Source organism: Artemia sp. Qi Xiang Cuo, chromosome 1 (assembly GCF_049724085.1).
Source record: "Artemia sp. Qi Xiang Cuo chromosome 1, ASM4972408v1, whole genome shotgun sequence".
NCBI lineage: Eukaryota > Metazoa > Arthropoda > Branchiopoda > Anostraca > Artemiidae > Artemia > Artemia sp. Qi Xiang Cuo.
The window spans coordinates 52,923,123-52,942,753 of NC_142794.1; the positions used below are offsets into that span (position 1 = coordinate 52,923,123).

The following is a 19,631-nucleotide window of genomic DNA, read 5'->3' on the forward strand; positions in this document are numbered from 1 at the left end:
GCTCAAAGGGGGGGGGGGGTAATTAATATTATTGTCCGATAATTCCAGTTTCTGGATATAAGGTCTTTATAAAATCAAGCCAAGTATGAGGAGACTCTAGGCTGACTAGGAGAATCACAAATGGGTCTTCTAGCTATCTCTTTTTGGTTAAGGTTTCCTTTCCTCTTTAGAACCTCGCTTATTCAAATCTTAAATTTCTGGGAAGAAATTTAATTTGGCTTATTCTAACCTTAAAATTCTGTTTTGTCCAAATGGCTCAAGCCTTGTCTAGGTAGAAATACTACCGAAACTATAAGCCCAAAATCATCAACTTAGATTTCAGCACTAGTTGTTATTAATTTCTCCTATATACGTATCAAAATTATTTCCAAGTGACAGAAATCTTTAGAGGTTTTTTTCTTATTTTAACTTTTATCTTCAAACTTTTATCCCCAAGGAGAATTTCAGACAGGCAGTGGTAGCTTATCGTAATTACAAAGTAAAACACTCACTCTTTGGTTGCTCCAAAAAAAGACTTCCCAGTTTTCGTTCCTGAAACACTATTTTAAGTCCTCTCTAATTTTGTTCTTCTTTCCTCTCATTGGCCAGAGACCAATTTAATGTAATCCTAATAATAGTTCTTTGTTCAAAAGATTAGTTTCCGCTTTCTCTATAAAAATCCTGTTTTCGTCATGTGATACAAGTCGCGTGATACTTCTTGCCATTGACCCCTTGAGTTTGAAACGGAGGTCCGGTATTTGCATTTGATGGCCCTTGATGGATCAAAGGTATTTTTATTCGAATGTAATGTTGTTTCCTTAAACAAAGAAAATTAATACTTCGTGTCCTTTATAATTACTCAAAAGTCATACTTTGCTATTTTTATAATTTAGTCAGGTTATGATGGCTTTCCCACATTCTCACACCTTCAACCGTGATATTTTACGGATGACAAATTCTTGAAATCCAATGTTTCTAATCGTGCAGAACCAGCCACTCCGAGCATTAATACTCGTGAAAGCAATGATCTGTCTAAACCAAGCACTTCTTTTAGTGCATCTTAAGAATTACGAGAAGAAACGCCAGCATGCCCAAATATCTCCCTTGAACAGATTTCTCCTCACCCTAAGGCCAGTGCCCGGAAAAATATTACCAACCACAAAATAACCAAGAGAAATATAGCCACTGACCTACCTGTTAAAAACCAACTGATGAAAGACATCACCGAACGGACAGCAAGGGCTAAGGGAAAGAAAAAAAGTGAGAAGTAATAATACAAAAATTTGCAAGAAAAAAGGGGAAAAGGCCCTGAGTTTTAACACCATAGAGAGTAGTCAGGATGAAATGGAAGAAGAATTCCATCTAAGTGACTCGGATGATGAAAGCGTGCATGCAGATGTTGTGGGAGACATTGATTATGAGGAAGTGAAAACTGGTGACTATGTGCTTGCATTAAAGGGAAAAATAGGGGAAATCTCAACCTACTCAATTGGGATGATAGTTTCATAGAAGGAAGACAAATATGAGGTACTGTATTTAAAAAGACTTATGCCTTTCCTGAAGTTTATGAGAGCAGATCAGATTTTTACATTTGACATTGCAAGCATCAAAATGAACATAGGGCTTCTACTATTTACTGATGCCACTTTGCGACACGCAGGAACAGCTTGTTTTTCAAGTAAACCTGTCCCAATTTGACATCAAGTAGTTGAGATTGCGTAAAGTACCACAGATGAACAGATGAGTTGAATTACAGCCTACAGCACAATATTGTCTACGTTATTACTGCATACCTAGTATATATATTTGACACATTTTTAATTAACAACCAATTCTTCTCTTTGTGATTTCTTATGCTTCTCTTTTACTCTCTTTTTTATTTCTGATTTTTTTTTCTTCTATTTCTGACTATTGCAGCCAGGGTATAATGGACATCAGTGTTCGAATTACCCATACCAAGTGTCCATCATACCCTGGTAATCCAGGTATATGGACTTTTGCCACTTTTCGTTTAATCATTTCTCATGAGAATCTTGTAAGAGGTACATAATAGCTCAAATAAAGCTAACATACTGAGTTTAATGTTGGTAGAATCGAATGCGAAAAAAAAAGTATTGCTGAAAAGTTATTTGCAATCATGTGAAAAAGTGTCCACAATGCCCCGGTGTCCCCAACTTGAACCCTTCGGACTCCACCTGTTCGTTTTCACGTTTTCAGACATCTAATATGTTTACTTTTATAATTTGATTACACAACAATTTTACTCTTCACATAATCACTATTTTTCCAAAATTCACATTTGTTTCAACCAATTTTCCAAACTTGGTAACTCAAAGCCTTCAAATTTCAATTCTCTTAATACATTTCACATTTTCACACTTCTAAGGCATATAATTTTTTAATTTGAACAACTCAATGCCTACACATTGAAAAGAATCTTAACTCTCATGTCAAATTACCACAGTTCTCATACTTCATTTTAATAATTTAACAACTCAGGGCCTTCAAATTTCAAGAATTTTTATAATTTTTAAATTTTCACGCAAGTAAATATTTTCATCTTTATGTCTTGAAAAAATAATGATTTCAATCTGTATGGAATCTCTACTTTTTAAAAACCCACTATTCTTACACCTAATTCCTGTAATTTGGAAACTCAAAGCCTTCAAATTCCATTAGTCTTAAAAAATAGCACATAGTTAAACTTAAAATCCTTTAAATTTTTTTACAAATTTTACATTCTTAGACCTCTAAGATTTTTAATTTGTATTTTTGACTGCGAAAAATCCCATTGCTTTTTCTTTTTTCCGATAAAGTACCATTATTTCGATCTATTATGTTAAAAAGGTCTTACCCAGTGCTTGCACAACCACAAGAATCTCAAATTTTGTTAATAAAATAGCCAAAGATCTGAGACATGAGGCTGATAGTTTGACAATTCAAAGCCTTCAGATTTCAAGAATTTTAATAATTAAAAATTTTATATTCTTACACCTGTAAAATTTTTAATTTTTATTTTTGACAACGCAGTTTATTCGCAGATTCAAAAATTTTAAGTCTGCAAATGTCTAAGCGTATTAGACCTATATTTCCTAATCTTACAACTCAAAGCCTTCAAATCTCAAGAATCTTAACGAACCTTATAGTTTTACTTCCTTTTAGAAAGAGTTTCATTATATTTTTCTGTCACTGGACGAATTGTCAGTGTGTTTTGTTGTCATTGCAAAAACCCCATTGCTTATTCTGCCTTCCGATAAAGTACCATTATTTCGATCCATCATTGTAAAAAGTGTCAATTTTAGAATAATAGACAAAAACGAAACAAATGTCACAAGAAATGATTGTATCCAAAAAAGATTTTAACTAGTTTCTATGCATATTATTCTTTACAAAAAATAATGGTAGCAAAGGACTTATGATTTCTGTGTTCGTTTTGTGATTTCAGAATAATACTTTCTGTTATAACTAATTGTCTAAGTTTATGTGTGAGCATATAGTGACGCAATAACCTCAACTTAAACAGGCTATTGCCAGTTCTGACTCCCATTGGAGGGCAGTCAGGTGGCTGACGAAGGCGTCATCTAGCCGGCGAAAGGCCTACTAACCGGAATTTTTGACTAGAGTAGTTACAACATTTTCTAGGGTGTTCACCAAACGGACGAATTCATTCTAACAGAAATAATGATAAACTAGAGGAGTTATAAAAATGGAAAGCTTACTTATTTATCCCTATTGTCTCAATAGCCATTCTTCACATAACAATTTCGGCTTCAGTACTAGAACTGTTCCTTGTTTGGTTCTCCTTAAGGGCTTTTCCAGCTTCTTTGGAAGATATTTTATTTCAATCGCACAAGGATTCTTGGTAAGATTGTCTTCAAATTGAAAAAATGCGTGGAAAATATGACACGTACATTTATTCTTAGAAAAACATAGAGTCAATCATCAGATTATTGTGTAAAAGGAAACACTAGCTAATATCCCGGAACCATGGAGACGGATTAGTAAACGAACAGAAAAAGAGCTCCATTAAAGGAAGGGTGAAAATTAAAAGAGGCTCCTCTATATCATGACTACTAAAGACGAACATATGGAACGCTTATTGGATATTACATACACATTATATAAATGTGTTTTTTTCAAATGAAAGTAAAGATTGACATCAAAACTCCGAAGGAGCAGAATACACTCCACATAAGAAAGAAGCTTCCCCCTCCTCACTTCTTAGGTTTTATGCTAGAGTTTTTCTGCCTTTTGAAAAAGCTTCCTATTGCAGTTCAAATACCCTTGTGCTTTAGCAATTGTTCTTAATGGGATAAAAATTCAAAGCCTAGCACAAGGAGTGTAGATTTGAGAAAGGTGTAATCACCCAAATCGATAGCAGCTTATATTCCATTTAAGTTTTGACATTGCTTTTATTTTCAGGTTAAAAAAAGTTTTTCTTGCTGAAGTAAAGAGCGAAGTTGAAACTTCGAACGAGTAAAAATGAATTGCTTCGAATATCACGTAAGGTATATCTACAAAACTCACTTAAGAAATCTGACTCGTGATTTCCAGTAGTCTACTCATTGAATCTTCTGTTCCTAAGAGAACTTGTCATTTTCTTGGTCAATTTTGTGTTTCAGTATATTGATAGTTTTATATACTCACAGGTATTAGAAAATATCAGGAGTCAATTCATTTATGGTAGATATATGAATATACCTTGCGTAACCTATAGAACGATACTTTTTGTCTGTCTTTAGTTTCAACTTCACTATAAATTCTAAATCATAGGTCATGAATTTGACTTACAATTAAAATTGGTTTCATAACACTGGAAACACAAAACCAACGAAACAAAACAGGTTTAACCCATTAACAACCAATGTTCCCATTTGGGAACAGACAAGTCTGGATTTTTTTTCTGGTTGTATAGTCAGTAGAAGAGTGAATGTTTGCTTGCCATTGTTTCTCGATGGCAAAAGTGTTGACACAATTTTTCTCATCTCCAATTTTTTAATGTAAGTATTTTTTGTATTATGTCAAAAAAGGCCAATTTTTTCAGTTTTAGTAAGGCTGGTAAGGGATGTGTTTTAGTCATCAAAAAGATGGTAAAGGACTTTTGTTTTTTAGGTAGCTCTGATCTCATTTTTCATTTCTATGGAGTACAACGACAAAAAAGAAATAGTTTTGATAGTACTAGTTAGCGCTTCTTCTTTTTGTTACCAAATGGGTTCATTGGTCAGAACCTGTCTACCTGCACTGCTGTTTGACTTTGGATCGTTCATATTTTTTAATTTATAAGTTACGGATTCTGGTTATAGGAGTTATAGCGCAGTCAAACAACTTATTTAGTGATGTCTGGGGACTTGCCCTTGGTACGATATTGAAAACACGTTTTTTTTTCTAGATGAAGAATACAACCTGTTAGCGACGAGGAGCAAGGGAATGAAGACGATCTTCAAAACCTGAAGGGTTTGCCACTCGATGTCGCTGGTACTTTGAAAGTCCAAGTAGGAAGTTCAAACACTAGGGATGATGGAGCTAGTCTTTCTAGTTCAGAAGAAGACGTTCCTTTAAGCCTGATGACAAGGAAAAGGGGAAAAAATCCTGCAAATAAAACGACTGCGAAAGCCCATGTCTCTGTTCCTAAATGAAAAAAAAAAAAAAAAAAAAAAAAGCAGGACTTATTGATCATGAGAATATCCCAAAACTAGACAACGAGCAGGTGGAACTCCTAGAAAATCTGAATTTGAAATATTTTGTGAATTTTATGACGGAAATATCTGAGGATATATACTGGTCCAGACCAGATGATGTTTGTATACCCATGGTCAGAAAAGCGATGAGCAGAAGTAAATTCGAAAAAATTTAGAAGTACTTGCACTTTGCAGATAATGAGAATCTGGATATGCCCGACAAAATGGCCAAAGTCAGGCCTTTGACTGATCTGGTATATAAGAAAATTCAAAAATTTTGGACTTTTTGTTCTAAGTTATCAGTGGATGAGCAAATGATCCCAATTTTTAGGAGGCATAGTTGCAAGATGTTCCTACGAGGCAAACCAATAAGATTTGGATATAAGGCTTTGATACTCGCATATTGTCATGGCTTTCCCTTTCATATTCAGATGTACTGCGGAAAAACTACCTAGCAAACTATTGGCCCACTTGCTTTACGAGTTGTGACATCTTTGTTGCCTGTAGTAAAAACACCAGCCCATTAGGACCTCTTTTTTGACAATTTCTTTACTAGTTATGACCTACTTGTTGACCTTCACCTTCTTGGATTCCGTGCTACAGGAGATGAGCGAGAAAACCGACTCAAGTTAGAAGTAAAATAGTAACTTAGTAACTCAGAAGAATCAAAAAGCTAGAAAAGCGAGAGAGAGGCTACTATGATTTCAAATCCACAGGAACAATCTTGGCAGTAAAACGGAATAACAGCAAGGCCGTTTGTGTTACCACTAATCATGATTCCATTGAACCCTTGCACCCAGCTAGGAGGTTTTCATCTGAAGAGAAGAAGGATATAACTATCGACCAACCGAGGCTCATCAGAAATCATAACCAAGGCATGGGTGGTGTGGAAATTCTTGACAATGCGCAGTCAAGTTATCGGCTGCTGTCCCCTCCTCAACACCTCGCTCTTTGCGCTAAAGTTTTTTATTATTTACAAAAATAAAGTTGTGAGACAGAGTCCAACTTTAGCGTAAAGATCGAGGCTTTGAGGAGGGGACAGCCCTTTCATATACGGAATAATTTCTGTTCGTTTTAAGTTTTAATGTCGCTCCTTACTTACAGTAAAAAATATGTTTTTTTTTAGTTAATTTCTGAAGTCTTTTGAATTAATTCAGCTTTGATTTCGGCTCATTGTGCATAACTGATTGAAAAAATCTGCATATTAATTTTTGTTTTTTTGGCTAATTGACATCTTTGAAATTTTGGTGTGACGTGACTTGAAAATTTACTTAAATAAAGAAGTACCATACTCTTATATTCTTTTTGTGCATTTTAGAATGTTCGTTCCCTAGTTAATACCTTACTCTTTACGCTAAAGTTTTGATTTTTTGTAATTGTTTGAGTTTTGAGTTTTGAAAGTTTAGTAATTAGATTTTTGACTATGCTGAACAAAATGACTATCTCGAAATTTTGATTGGGTGACTTCGGGAAAACAATGAGCGTAGGAGGAGGCAAAGTTGCCCTCCAATTTTTTGGGTCACTTAAAAATGGCACTAGAACTTTTAATTTCTGCTAGAATAAGCCTTCTCACGATATTATAGGACTACTGGATCGATACCATCACCCCTGGGGAAAAAAAAAATCACGCATCCGTGATCTTTCTTCTGGCAAAAAATACGAAATTCCACATTTTTGCAAATAGGAGCTTCTCTAGTATGGTTCTCTGATGCGCTGAATCTGATGGTGTGATTTTCATCAAAGTTCTAAGACTTTTAGGGTTTGTTTCCCCCTTTTTTCGAAAATAAGGCAAATTTTCTCAGGTACTTAACTCTTGATGGGTAGAGGATGCGATAGAATCCACTATTAATTTGGATTCAAAAACGGAGGGTGGAGTGACAGGGATTACCATGAATGAGTTAGCACTTGTGAAGTGGACTTTAACTCTTCCTCTTTATGCCTCAGTCTCAGGTACATTCAGTGAGATGCTACATATTTTACCTTATAGTGAGTTTGACACCGCTCACCATGAAGACAACCCTTCCTTCATCCTGCGGCAGCAAATAGCTGTTGATAAAGTGAAGTCTGTTCTGGAGTCCAGGCTCAATCCTTTTCGATGCAGTGATAACGATTTGCTCAATATTCATACTCTTGAGACAGTCGATAGAGAGATTGCTGACAGTCTTCTCGATGTGCGAACTATTGGAAGGAGAGCGCTTGAGTGCTGCTTGGATGGGGATAAAGCTGCTTTTAGGAAAGTGAAGGTCATGAATAATGAGCAGGCGAACCAGAAAAAGAAAATCCGGACTTTGAGTGCCGTAAATAGTCTCATCAATATTGAACTTCAAACTGTCAAAAGAGTATTAGTGAGTGTTGACATTTCTGGCGACACAGGACTTTACCATCTGAGGAATTTGCTTTCTCATGAGCTTCTCTCATGTGCACCTTCTATATTTGAGAGAAGTGCAATTTCTGGGGAGGTTGTATTTCGGTCAGGAACTAAGTCAGCTCTTCTGGAGTATTTGAAAGCAAAAAGTAGTTTGAATGAGTGGCCCGTTAACGTCGAGATTAGCAGTGAGTCGACTCACTCAAGGGTGGTAGACTTGATGCCGTACCTAAGAAGCCACCCGCCAACTGAATCGGAAACCATTGAGAGCTACGGAAAACGAATATTTTCTACTCTTGTGTCTTTTAACGGTGACATTAAAGAACTGCATGTCCTTGCAGATAGATGTGATGGAATATTTGGATATTGTGACAAAGAAGGCAATATGATCTGCTTGAGGGACTGTGGTGGTTGCCACGAGCAGCGAGGATCTCCATACAAATTTGTAGTATCTCTAGTTAAACACTCAAAGCTAGATGATTGGAACTCGATACTATCAAATTCCAACGCAAAGGCAAAACTGATTGAGCTTTTATTTGACAAATTCGAAAACTTAGTCCATGTGCTTCAAGCAGGTTTAACTGTCCACCCCGCTGGAGGCTTTTAAGACTGGATGAGAGTAGTGATGCTCAGCAGAAGTGGAAGTATTGATACAGACTTTGAACAGTGTTTGAGTTGTACCCATGAAGAGGCGGATACTAGAATTGTGTTGCACACGTTGGACTGTTTGAAGAGGGGTATCGATATTGTGTATGTCGATGCGAATGACACAGATATTGCTGTCCTTTTGTTGTATCATTATAAGCTATTCCTTGGATACCACTCAAATTGTGAAAAGCGGAAAGTTTTTGTGCGATTCCGTGAATATTGAGTGCCTATACACCAACTTTGCCGGAATTTGTCAAACCATCTAGTTTTATCAATCTGCCTTCTTCATACGGTTTTGGGCTGTGATACAGTTGGTTTTATGTTCTCTAAAGGAAAAGAGATTTAAAGAGATAGATTTAAAGGAAAGAGATTTAAAGAGATAGAGAGGTCAAAGATCAATCCTTCTGTGCAAGAAAGTTTTCTTTGTATTTGCAAAAAAGTCATCGTCGCCGCATACGGTAAAGATCCACACCTCTTTACCTCTCTTGATGACTTGCCAGTACATTTTTACCCTCGAAAGCGGGAGATTAAATTTTTGTCACCATCTGACGCTGCCTTTGAGTGCCATTCTAAGCGCGTTTATCTCCAGTTGGACATTTTTTTTTACATGCGAACCGACCAAAGCCGTAGTTTCTAGATCCCCTACAGTTTGGCTGGACATTTCAGGATGGTGAGGTTAGGCCAGTTGTGTCCACCCTTAAGATATTCCCAGATGGTGTAGCCCCTGAGTACTGCTCGTGCAAGGGCTGTACAAAAAATTGTCCATGTGCGGAAAATAGACCTTGTGATTTACTTTGTGGCTGTGGTGGGAAATGTTTGAATGCTTCTTCTATGCTCTATAATTAATTCTTTTAGTTCTATAGGTTTTGAAGTCTCTTCTATCTATAATTCAGACAGAAACGGAAAGAACTATATGCTGAGCTAGTACGTTTAAAAATTTTCTTGGCAATAAGCTAATTACATGAATTAGTTAGCTATTGCAATAAGAAGAGAATCCGTGCCTTGTTTATTAATATTATTTTTAAGTTCACTTAGGCATTAGCTTCAAGGCCATGTACGTAAATATTTCATTTGCGGGAAATAGACCATGCGACTTACTTTTTGGGTGTGGGGGGGGGGCGATGGATGAATATTTCTTCTAGGTATAATTCGAACTCAGATGGATAAGTTTCATATGCTGAGCTATTATCTTATAAAGTTTTTTTTGCTGATAAGTGCATTGGACAAAATAGTTAGCAGTTGCTATCAGAAGAGCATACCAGTCTTTTTTGCTCATATTAATAGTAATTTCACTTAGGGATGAAAAGATTTATCTTCAAGATCAAAGATTAGCTAGCATCTTACCTTAGACCTTGCAACTTACGTTGTGGCTGTGAGGGGGGGTGTATGAAGTCGTCGTCGGGTTTTAATTCGGTGATGGATATTTTTGGTATGCTGAGCTATTATATTATAAATTTTGTTTGATAATGATCATATTACACGAAATAGTTAACAGTTTTTATCAGAGGAACGTGCTAGTGTTTTTTATTTATGTTATTAGTAATTTCACTTAGGCATGAAAAGATATTTATCTTCAAGGTCATATGTGTAAATTCCTGAGTTCATGTATGTACTAATGAGTGTACTGTGCAGTTTCAAAGTATAACTATCCGTTACTCGCCAAATGCTGGAATATTCGAGCGTTTTTTTTTTGTTTTTTTTTTGACGAATGAAAACAATAAAATTGCAAGTTTCATTTTGCACTCATAAGTAGAATGCTAATATTGAATTTGCTGACGCCATGTTCCCTCCCATGCTATTTGCTTGGGGCCATAGGAACCACGTTCTATAGAGGTCATAGGAGTCACTGAAATGTATCAAGTTGAATGAACTTTATCTAGGCCATCCCTTAGGGCACTTTTCACCTTTCAAAAAGATTTGCTTGCGTCCCTAGGAATTCCCATGCTATTTGCTTACACATATAGGAAAAACATTTCCAGGGCATGTAACTATGGATTTGCTTGCCCTATGTTCCTTGGCACCTTTCCAGAGCATGTACTTATGGATTCTAGTACTTTATGTTCCTTGGCACCTTTTCAGAGCATGTACTTATGGATTTTGGGCCTTTACGTTTCTTCCTGTGCTATTTGGGGCCTTTACGTTACTTCCTATGCTATTTGGTGCCATTATGTTTCTTCCTATGCTATTCTGGGCCTTTATGTTACTTCCTAGGCTATTTGGGGCCATTACGGTCCTTCCTGTTCGAGTTTCGGCCTTTACGTTCCTTCCTGTGCTATTCTGGGCCTTTTTGTTCCTGTGCTATTCTGGGCCTTTACGTTCCTTCTTATGATATTTGGGGCCTTTACGTTCCTAGAATATTTGGGGCCTTTACGTTCCTTCCTATGCTATTAGGGGCCTTTACGTTCCTTGACACCTTTCAAAGTGGTCAAGCATGTTATGAAACTAAAGTCAAGGTTTTATTGCACATTGGAATTACACTTCAGCTTCACGTGCACATTTTTTTTAAAAGCTAGCATGATATAACGTGGTCCAACATCTTTTGTGAGTATTGTCAAAATTATATAAGTCAACCGAACCGGTTTTTGAGACAACACTCATTTTTTAGGAGCCAATCATGGACATTGGTGCTTGCTCAATATACGGTAACTCGAGTGGTGATTGGTTAAAAATAAAGGACTGGTTTTTTATTCATCCTTATGTTTTTTGTATAAAATGTTCATACATTACGATTTAATTTTCATTATGTTTTGATATATTCTAGATAATACATTGATTATTATTAACTTTGAAACAATTGATCTGTCAATTTTCAATGTGAGTACAGCTTACTGAATTTCTTAATTTATTTCCAAATAAAACAAAATCACTTTACCTGTGAATTCAAATTTCAGGGGCATAGGCCCTCCTCCCCTCCAACAATACAAACCCTAAAATATGATGAGTATACTCGCTAGAAAACACAAAGTACACTTTTTTCTATTATGTAAACAAAAACATCTCCTCCACTTCTCTGTCTACGAGCAAAATTCCTATAGTTTTATTTATTTCGTTAAAAAAAATGCCCCTTTTTCCCAATTACCAAAAAATCTTTTTTCCGGTCTAAAAACCACATGTGTTTATAATTATAGAGAGTCCCTTTTGAAGACAGAGTTCAAACGTGTCTTATCTGAGTTATGAAAACAAAAGGTTGATAATTAAAACAGCGGTTTGCGACATTCTTGCGAGAAAACTTAGAATTTATATAAAACAAAATCGTTTACAAATATTATCTTGGGGATAAAATTTTCAGGTTAGTATTAATTTGGATTTTTGCTCACATTTAACAAACTTAGTCATACTTAGTTGAAAGTATTCATAAATATCTTAATTTATAACCTAATTGTATGGATACTAACGGAACAATGAGCATTTTTTTTGTGCATTCACAAAAAGAGAGCTATTATTTAATAAACTTTGCTAGAGTTAGTTGAAGTGTGCTTAAATATCTTCATTTTTTCTTCTGTAAAAAGGGAGATCGTTTTTCCATGCTAAATTTTTCTTCTTTTTAAGGAGGAGGATTCCTACAATTACTCCCCTCCAAGAGAAGAGACCAAGATGAAATGGTACCACATCCACGCAAACTGCAAGACCATCCATTACACGTTCTCTAGACCAACCAGGGCCCTCTCTTGACAGGGTCAACTCTGCACAGAATTCGTTGAGAAAAAGCGTTGTTCGCTATGCACCAAGGCCACTTAGTAACAAACAAACTGCAACCTCTATAGTGAGCGCCATTTATCAGATATCTAAGGAGGGTTCAGTTAAAGAGGGTTCAGTTACATGGAAGGATTCAGAATCTTGGGATTCATTTAAAGAATACCTCCTCGATAGATATTTTTTTTTCAAAATATATTTTATAGCTATTACCGAAACGTTACGATGTCTTTCTCACACCAACTAGTAAATATTTATCAGGCCTTTATTTTTTCTGTTCATTATTTTCAGTGTAATTAATATAATGTTGGATAGAGGGATGTCACCTCATTGAGAGTTATTTATTTAATATATTTTATAGCTATTAACAAAACGTTAATTCACATGGAAAATAAAGTCATTTTCACCATTTCAAGCCTGAGAAGAAAAAATTCAGTTAAAGAATACCTCCTCGATAGATATTTTTTTTTAAATGTATTTTATAGCTATTACCAAAACATTACGATGTCTTTCTCACACCAACTAGTAAATATTTATCAGGCCTTAATTTTTGCTGTTCAATTATTTTCAGTGTAAGCCAATATAATGTTGGATAGAGGGATGGCACCTCATCGAGATTTATTTTATTTAATGTATTTTATAGCGATTACCAAAACGTTAATTCACATGGAAAATAAAGTCATTTTTACCATTTCAAGCCTGAAAAGAAAAAACGACAGAAGAATATAGGAATAGTGAAATTAAAAACAACGACTGACATCTGGGATACTATACCACTAAGCATGGAGGAGGAGATGCATCTCGTAGAGCAAACTGCTTCAGTTGAAAGATGGTATAGTTTCATGAAGAGCTGGGACCATCAAGCACAGTGCTATGAGTTAGACCCATACTATGTATTTTCATTTTAAATGTTATTACTGATCCGAGTAAACCCATTATCAATATACCTCATTCTTTCATTCTAACTTAACTTGTAGGAATAAGACTTCATTCCAACAACTAAATCAGTTTATTTATATATAATAGTGAACAAGAAAAAAAAAAGAAAAAAGAAAAAAAGAAGACTATTAATTTTCCCCATTCTTCTTCTTCTCTTGATCTGGCGCCAGTGTCTCCATCTCACTCGGGGTCAGTTTCCGTCTTAATATGCGGTAGTAATTGCATATTCCGCGTGTTCGCCATACCTCATAATATCCGTCATGCGTGATACGGTGATCGTCATCGATCCTAGGTTCCCGATCTAAACATGAAAATTAAAAGGCTTAAAATATATGGAATTTGTATAAGATGTTAAGAACAAAAATTATTACTTCACGATCGATCTAATATACATAAAGATAATGTATTAAAATGATCGTCAAAAAAAAAAATATTTTTCAGGATTTTATTGATGAGAATGTAGATAACATATGGTTATCATTCCCATTGAGTGATGAAGAAGAACTGGCACTCTGCAATCTAATTGTGAAACCAAGCATTATAAAACCACTGATATACCAACAAATTCAACCATTAAGGTATTGTAGGAAAATACACGACGAAAATACCCCTTTACACATTTACACCGACTCGAGTGACACAAGAAAAAAAATAAGAAGATTTGTAAAAACACTGAAAAGGACAGACATAGCCTTCTGTATAATGCTAGAGATGTGAGACGCTTTAGTCAATTAAATCACGCAATGAAATATCGCGTAATATCGTTATGCTAAGCATTCGAAAACAAGAAAATGATTCACCGACCATAGATTTTTTTTTTAATGTTTCTGTACATTATATTTTGGAAATTAAAGGCTATCGTTATCATGTCAATGTCACAAGCTAGATCATCTAGGATGCCCATATCACCGAAACTATCATGGAGAGATGTTATTAAAATCCCCCTCCCCTTTAAACTCAAATTTGCCAAATTCCACTTTAGAGACCTTTCTAGAGCGCTACAAACATCAGAATCGTTATTAGAGGACAATTCCGCCAAACTTTTTTCACAAAAGTATATTTTTATTGCCTTCAAAACACACAAAAATATTCAGCATTTCAGTATACGATAAAAACACACCCTCCCTTATCAAAATGTTTGTTCATATTGGCTCAAGGAACGATACCTAAAAGTTTTGACCCAATCGGACCCCCGAGGTCAAACACACCCTACGACCCATTACGGTCCTTTGGAGCTCATTCTAAGGGGTCTATTTATTTGACATTTTGACTATTCTTAAATAAACGTGTATCTAAAAATTTTGGACGGAACTCTTTGGGATTACAGACTACATAGTGAGAAATTAAAGAGGCAAGATCTGATCAGAATGAAGGGAAGGAGGAGCGTTCACAGCTCCGTTAGTCTCAGAAGGCTCGTTGCTTGATACAGTTTTTGGTAGTAACAGTAGCAGCGTAATTTTCTTTCCCCCAAAGACCAATCAACTCTGAAGAAAATACTCTGAATATTGGTCCAACGGATCGTTTTGAGTTATTGACTTGCCACACTTTAAGCAAAGATACCCTGTATGTTTTGTCGGGAAATAAGCTCGGGAATTAGTTGGTGTATCAGGACACTTAGTAACTGTATCAGGATACTCGGTAAATACTCCTAAAAAAAGGAAAGCGAAGTCAGGAAAGTAATTTAAAACCTTAGAGAATTAGAAACATTTTCTTAACTTCCCAAAGTTCCCCCTAAAAATACAACCATTTTAGAAAAGCGCAAAATATTAAGAATCTAATTAGTCAAATTGCATATAAAAAATATTTTTTATTGCGTTCAGCACACGTGGTACAATTGGCTATGGCACGAAAAAAGCGGAAACTATACCCTTATAAATAAAATTTGCTCACCAAGTTTCGCGAAGTAAATTTGTCTATTCATGATCCAAGTCGTAAGAAGGAACTGAATGTACATCATCCATTTTTAAGGTGTTTTATACGTTATATCATGGAAATTAAGGCTCTTGTTATCATTATTCTCCAGTTCAAATGGTTAATACCACAAGCATGTGCGAGTCAAATTTCACTTTAAACAGCTGTAACAATAGTATATTATCACAACATTTTATCGTAATTTCTAATTATTTTAGCTAAGAAGTCATTCAAAAAGCAAGGATTTTTGTTAAATAAATAATTCATATACCTTTTAAAATAGCTTTACGGGGTTCGAGAGACTCTGTTGTTTTATTCTGTGTGATTTTTTCTTTACTTGATGGTCATTCAAAAAGCGAGGATTTTTGTTAAATAAATAATTCTTATACCCTTTAAAATAGCTTTACGGGGTTTGAGAGACTCTGTTGTTTTATTCTGTGTGATTTTTCCTTTACTTGATTGTCATTCAAAAAGGGATGATTTTTGTTAAATAAATAATTCTTATACCTTTTAAAATAGCTTTACGTGGTTTGAGAGACTGTAATTTTATTGTGTCTTATTTTTCTTTACTTGATGGTCATTCAAAAAGGCTTTGATTTATGTTAATTTTTTAATTCTTCGTACTTATTTAATATATTTTCGTGTTTGTATTTACTATGCATTACTTTTCAGTGTGATTTTTTCATTACTGAGTTGTCATTCAAAAATGGAGGAGTTTTGTTAAATAAATAATTCTTATACCTTTTAAAATAGTATTGAGGGGTCCGAGAGACTCTGTTGTTTTATTCTGTGTGATTTTTTCTTTACCACACCCTCCCTTACCAAAAAGTTTGTTCATATTGGCTCAACGAACGATACCTAGAAGTTTTGACCCACTCGGACCCCCGAGGTCAAACACACCCTACAGTCCATTACAGTCTTTTGGAGCTCATTCCAAGGGGTCTATTTATTTAACCTTTTGACTATTGTGAAATAAACGTGTATCTGAAAATTTTGGACGGAACTCTTTGGGATTACAGACTACATAGTGAGAAATTAAAGAGGCAAGATCTGATGAGAATGAAGGGAAGGAGGAGCGTGCACAGCTCCGTTAGTTTCAGAAGGCTCGTTGCTTGATACAGTTTTTGGTAGTAACAGTAGCAGCGTAATTTTCTTTCCCCCAAAGACCGATCAACTCTGAAGAGAATACTCTGAATATTGGTCCAACGGATCGTTTTCAGTTATTGACTTGCCACACTTTCAGAAAAGATACCCTGTATGTTTTGTCGGGAAATAAGCTCGGGAATTAGTTGGTGTATAAGTTTTTTGGCCTATTTTTGGCCCCCCCCAAGAGGTCATTCAAAAAGCAAGGATTTTTGTTAAATAGATAATTCTTATATCTTTTAAAATAGTTTTACGGGGTTTGAGAGACTCTGTTGTTTTATTTTGTCTGATTTTTTCTTTACTTGATGGTCATTCAAAAAGATAAGATTTCTGTTAAATAAATAATTCTTATTCCTTTTCAAATAGCTTTACGGGGTTTGAGAGACTCTGTTGTTTTATTCTGTATGATTTTTTCTTTACTTGATGGTCATTCAAAAAGCGAGGATTTTTGTTAAATAAATAATTCTTATACCTTTTAAAATAGCTTTACGGGGTTTGAGAGACTCTGTTGTTTTATTCTGTGTGATTTTTTTTTTACTTGGTGCTCAAATAGTAAGTGAGTAAGTAGGTAACAAACTCTTTCTTGAATTCATATAGTTCACCTGAACAACTAACTGTAGACTATAGTTGTCTAATGACTAAATAATTTCCCTATTACTAGTCTGTGGTCAAGAACAAAAAAAAAATCAATAAAGAATCATATTTCTTGTATTATAAAAAACAGTACTTTACAGAAAACAAAGAAAAAAATGCACTTTTTAAATTTATTTATAAAAATGCACTAGAAAAAGCACTTAAAATAATATCACTTTTATTTAATTTGAATGCAACATGTATATTTACAAAAGCACAAAAAAAATCTGCTCTAGGTAAAAAAAGATAACTTTGGTAGTGGCAGTGCGCCCCCGCTGACTGGCCGCCCCCCCCCCGGGCCACGAGCCCCCCCCCCCCCCCAAGGTTTTGGGAAATTTTTTTGGACTTTATTCAAACCGAGACTTTCCCTATGGATAACACATTCGGCCCGGTCTGAAGTTAAATAGTGGCCCAGAGGAACGATAGTCACACCGTCTTGACAAACATAGACCTTTTCAAAGATGGTACTCACGGCAATTTTTTCTACATTTACAGTAAAGTTCCTGTAGTTAAGTGAACGAATTGCCAGCAATTTGGCTCGTGAAATTGTATTTTCAACAATACAATTCCTATAGATGTCCATGTTGAAATTCTTATACACATTGCGCAGGTGCACTCTTTTACGACATTTCTTGATTTCCTCTTTGTGTGGCAGTCTAAAGTACACCTTTAGACTTACAAAGACACCAGGGGAAATCATGTCACTCCCCGGGTCAGATTTAAAAAATAAAAGTTGATTTGATGCTCATCGAGTCACAAACTCTAGATATAGACTGCTTCGATCCATGGTGTTTATCCATGAACGAATGGTTTCACAGTGTGCAAAAACATCCATTAGGGTCTAGTCGTTCACTATTAACAATAGAGACTCTGTGTCCCCATATCAGATCTCTGCTTGCCTCTTTCCCAGCCACTGTACCCTAGCCATATTGTAGTAGAATTCCAACATGAGCTTTTTTGAGATCTCCAAGATCACACTGCCTGCAGCAATATTTTTATTTAATACAATGCTTATTTTTTTTCTATTCAATAGCACCATGTCCAGGCCAATGATTGTAAAGGAAGTGTAATTTGGATCGGCAATAATTCGAGCACATTGTTTTGGATGGGTCACGACGTCACAACTATTCCTATTGCGAACACTCTCACACATTTTGCCGCAAGTCGAATTCAAAATGAGCTTATAAATTTCTTTTTTGGCTTTCGTCTGCTCTTCAGTACGTTTCTTGACAAAGGTGTCAACAAATAGTTTTAGATATGGTTTTTGTCTAAACTGGAGCGCTCTATGAACCTTTTTGACGTTGAATCCGTTGTGGCACATCCGTTTTAAGGCCACGTGATGTACAACAATATTTTTTTTCGGCAGAAGGTCAGCAATAAGTTTTCGTTTTGAAGGTGACCAATGCAATCCGTCTACTTCGACTAAACGCCTATTGCGGGGGCTCAAAGAGTCCCTAGTCACAGGTCTATTGATGCATGGAAAAACAAAATCCTTTAATGAATCGTGAAGCTCAACTGGTATCTCCCCATCAATTTCAAAAAACGATCCAACTGCTCCATTCTCCCCAACACTGTCAATGTTGGGGAAATGGGGAGCTTGAGGGTCATTGAGCCACTTATAGTCATCGCAGGGTAGCGCATAATGAGGCATGGCCGAAGGGTAGAGAGAATTCATCTCAAGGAAAACTGCATCCGATTTTTCCCCGTCTTCTCTCCAGTGGGATCAGTTTCCAAGATACGATCCCCGTGAAAAGCCTATCCAACCCTCATTGACCTTTCGATGAACAAGTGCTGATCAATGTCAGTGATTAGCCCAATTTTTTCCCCGCTAATTTTTAGGATGAGGTCTATCACCAGATGAGGAGATGAAAAATAATACCCCAAATCAAGATTAAATTCCCCATAGATTTTGTCCGTATTTTTACACATAATGTCTAACAAAGTTAACACGTCACTCGACAGATACAGATTGAATTTGTCAAACCCTTTTTTTACACCTTCTTTCTACCGATACTTTGTTAGCAAAACTGTATTTATCTGGGGTGAACCTATGATTGTACAGACTTTCGTAAACGATTCAATCGGGGGAATATTTTCCTTGGTGAATCTCAACATGGAACAAAAATAATCATAAGGATGTAAGCCCTTGAACGTCAAAAAATAATATATATGATTTGGGAATTGTTGCTTTAGAGGAAAAAAAGTGCTGCAGCGGTCATAGTTATGCCGCACTTTAATTAATTCGTTAACAGGTCTGGGGGAAAAACTGCGTAAATCTAAAAAGTAGATTTTATTCATACACTCAACTTTGTTTTCAACATATCTCGATATAAATTCTAAAACAAACTACTATTCCGATGATTTAGCAATTATTTAGTAGGTAAAGCTGTCTATCACCCATGCATCATCCACTGTTCCATTTCTTTGAAGATGTGCCATTGCTGGTAGCACATACTTCAGATCGTAGTTAGAATTATGTATAAAAACCGGAAGAAAGACTTGCTGCTTAATTTTTAAATTGCATGAATTGTGAGCCCACCCCCGAAAGTTTCTTTTTCCCGTTGAATTGGGGTCAATAAGATCATTATGATCCTGGACTGCGTCTTTTGGGGAAAGAACACTCCTACAAACCCAACAAATTG

The 19,631-nt window shown here is 35.7% G+C and overlaps 1 pseudogene; it reads left to right on the forward strand.

Annotated features, from left to right (window-relative positions):
- The first annotated feature begins 1,323 nt into the window (after positions 1–1,323).
- Positions 1,324–9,516, forward strand: LOC148956459 (uncharacterized; annotated as a pseudogene).
- The last annotated feature ends 10,115 nt before the right edge of the window (positions 9,517–19,631 follow it).